Raw genomic sequence first — 3,852 nt, 5'->3', positions numbered from 1 at the left:
TCCTTATTTAGACCCCCAGGATGAAGGGTATTGAGATGTCGGATCCATTTCATTTCTCTCTCTCTCTGAGCATCAGTTCTCTATCCCCACCTCGTCTTGCAGGGGGGACCCAGTCAATTACCTGGAAACCTAGCTGGCTCACCGTGTGTTTATGTTGGGAGAAATGTTCCACCAGCGGGGATTCCAGTGACAAGAGAAATGGCCTCTGATGTGGTATATTTTTCCAGTCGATGGATGTGTAAAGATAGGGCCTTTCGTCGCATTCCCACATTGGGTGCAAGCCAAAAAAGGGTATGTTCCCTTGTTCGAGGAAGATCTGATGCTCATTTGGATTTGACCCTTGATCTGCTTCCTGACACCTCTTCTACCTGCTCCCTGAACCTTGACGCTACCTCTCGGATTTTGACCTCGGCTTGCTTTTGGATTTTGTCTTTGCCTCTTCTCTTGTACTGATGTGACCTCCTGGACTGGCCCCGGCAAGTTGACCTTCCGTTTTTGGTGGTACCTTGTTTGTTCCACCTCTCTGTCCACTCTAGTGCTACCTCTCATTGACTGTCCGCTTCCCTGCTGTCTCTATCTCTCTGCTTGCAATTACTCAGGTCAGGGACTGTCGCCCAGTTGCGCCCCGTCACCTAGGGCGGGTGGTGCAAGTAGGCAGGGACCCGGTGGTAGCTCAGGGGGTGAACCTCTGCTCTATCTTATACCCGCGACTCTACCCCGAGATAATTACCCTGATCGGGCACACAGTTTAGCCTCTGGACACTATGTGGAGGGCCTGATAGGGATCCTTGATAAGGGTGAGGTTCTGGACAGGGCCACCCCTTGCGGGGCATGGACCCCGTGTTTGGTCACTAGGGCTGAATAGTTCAAGTAGGGTGTAATAGAGACAGTTTATCTCTTTTTCGAGGCCTCCCCACTACTACGATTGACCTACGAACTGGATGCCTGCACCAATGTCTGGACATCTGGTACCGAGAAGCCCATAGGGTGTGACAATTTTTTCTACCGACATTCTATGCCTTGTGAATAGTGAGGTTCTTAACTAAACCGGTAAGACCATTCCGTGTTTTTTACAGCGTGTCCCTACCGTCCCGGCATCTATTTATGGGACTTGGATTCAGGGACCTTATGCCCTAGGCTGCATGTGCCTAGTTTGGTGTGTGTTCAGGCTAGGTGCATACCACCCAGGGCCTGGTGTGTTGCTGTTTTCTAGGTGGCACACTAATTTAGGTCCTGGACCTGTTTGTCTATATATGTTTGTAAGGGGTATTTTAACTTCCGGTCATGGGAGTATTATTTGAATATATTAAAAGTTAAGTTTTACCATGTAACTGCTCCTCTTCCATTTGACCTTACAGGACCCAACCCTGAGTGTTACCGAATCCTCGGAAACAAGAAAGAAGCCTCCTGACAATCTGGTAATAAATTTGTCTAATATAGTTCTCACTGGTGACGAGTCTGCGGCACTAAATATGGGCTTGGGGTTCACACCTACTAATCCCTATGTCCTTGATGGTGAACTAGCTAGATTCTTCAGGTCAATCAGATGTAAGAGATCGCTCTCTCTCAGGGGATCGCATTCACAGACTTCTTCGCAGACAACCGGATTTAATGTCCGAACTGGTGCTTTATTTTGGCACTACAGCAACCGCACAAACATAAACATCTAAACAAACAGCTGCCCGTCTAGGCACTTCCCAATACAAAGTTCTCCTCCATGACTCACCTCTAAGCAGAGATTACGCACAGGGTCTCAGGCTCCAACCCTTAGCAGGTCAGCTCACGAAACATAAGTCCAGGGGAGAGATCCGGCTTCTCTAAGCCGCATGGTCTAGCAGCCGACCTGGCTGTGACCACACAAGCCTCCCAGGCTTACCACTCTGTAGTGTTACTTCCTCTTCACCAAGACTCATACACTGAGGGTTTTTGTATCTCTCCTTGATTAACCCAGCTGGCCTCACCTGCGATCTCCTCAGCTAAAGGCAAAACACGTACTGGAAGGGTGTGGACTGGGAGATTCCACTACCAAACCTATCCACCAGTCCAAATAAAATCCAGCCCAGAACAAAATGTAGACAAAACTGTCTCATCAAACTACGCTTTGCTGAAACCACTGCAGCTTTCTGGATTTTAGTTACAGTATCTCACCCAGCTGAGGCATCTGAGTGGGATAGACATGCCTTCCAGCACTGTACACATTACCACATATCCCCCCCCCCCCCCCTTCTCCAGACCAGAGGTCTGGGCATTTCTCCACATCATACCATGCCCTCTGGAAGATGTGGCCTGTGTCACATTTTTTTCTTTATTCTGCCACACCCAGGCCAGCAGAGCTTGGTTTGTCATCAACACAGATTTTCTACCCAGTAGATAATGCCTAAGGGTCTCCGGTGCCCATCTAATAGCCAGATACTCTCTTTCTACTGTTTCACAAGCTGATGATGCTCTCTCGCTCTCTTTGTCTCTCTATTTTCCTTTGTCTTTACCTCTGGCAATCATGCTCCCTTTTTTCATTTTATCAACAGATAGCATCTTTCTTCTCTCTTTATTCTCAGAGCATCGATCTTGGCTTCTGGAACTTCTTTCAGAAGATATTTTTATCCAAACTACAGGCTCTCCCTTTAACTTCTCTGGCTCTTGCACCTGCTCATGCCATTTCTTGGACTGCTGTAGCTCTTGACTGAACTGTTTGCACAGTTTCTCCCAGCCATGGTCATGTCCAGACACTTTCTCCTTTGCGGAGCTCCTTCAACAGAGCATGAGTGCTCCCGCGCGCTTCTTTTAAATGCATCTGGTTCACTTCTTCCTTGGCGTCTTGCCGTTTCCCTTCTAGGGACCTCAATTTTTTTTCTTTTCAGCAGGGGTTAACTTAGGTTTGGCGGCAATTTCAGAGTCCTCTGCTTCTTTAGTGGCTTTAACCACTTCGGCAGACTCTCTCCTTCAGCCCGTTCTTTGATCTCTGCAGCGTCTGAGGATTTCTCCAACTCCAACTCATCGGCCTTAGCTTCTTCATCCTTTGTCTCTTTGGAGTCTCCATTCACTTTGTTAGTCTTCTCATCTTTTTCGGACATGGCATCATATACCTGCACTTTTAACTCCTCCCTTTCTTTCTCATCAAGGTTGGAGGCACTGGGGATATTGGGGGATATTGGGGTACTTATCAGACTCTTCATCTTCCTCTTCTGGCATTCCCTCGAGAGGGTCACCCTGGACATTGTTCTCCATTTGTGCAAGCTCCAGGAGAGCCATCCCATAGTAGTAGACATAATCCGCATACTGGTCATCCGTCTCCCCGTATTTCTTCCCCAGAAGGCTGCTGGCTTCCTGGAAAGCGTTGACGATGGAGCGGATGTCTTTCATGACCAGGTCCTGGCTACTCACTGCCATGAGTCTCTTGGCTTCTTTATCCATATCAGCCTCAACTTGTTCAGCAGAAACATTCCATCTTCTTTGCCTCGGCTGACACCGCAGCGTCACCGTTTTCCAGACCCATTCTCAACAGGTCCTGGCTTGGGCTTCTTGGTCTCTTTCAGAGGACTCTCCTCCTCCATTTACCTTCTTCCATATTAAATCAGAGATGTCTGATACACAGTTGGTTCCCCGTACAATACAGTCCCTGCTCTTCTCGGCTGCAGCAGCAGATGTGCAGCGTCCCACTACGTGTGTGTAGCTCTGTGACGTCAGCCAGCAAGGAGGAGATTCGGAGGACGCGGGGGCGGTGCTGGGCTCCTTTCCGCTTGACTCATCTCCGGATACAGGACTCATATCAGGTCATTTGCATATGGATCAAAACTGTTTTTTAACACAATAAAAGCGCAGAGAGCTGTGGGGACTGGGTATTGCAGATGTGCT

The 3,852-nt window shown here is 48.5% G+C and overlaps 1 pseudogene; it reads right to left on the bottom strand.

Annotated features, from left to right (window-relative positions):
- Positions 1 to 2,864: 2,864 nt before the first annotated feature.
- On the bottom strand, positions 2,865 to 3,411 carry LOC120980058 (annotated as a pseudogene).
- Positions 3,412 to 3,852: the final 441 nt, after the last annotated feature.

Source organism: Bufo bufo, chromosome 10 (assembly GCF_905171765.1).
Source record: "Bufo bufo chromosome 10, aBufBuf1.1, whole genome shotgun sequence".
NCBI lineage: Eukaryota > Metazoa > Chordata > Amphibia > Anura > Bufonidae > Bufo > Bufo bufo.
Note: the sequence above shows the minus strand (reverse complement) of the source record. Positions and strands in the feature narration are given on the sequence as shown.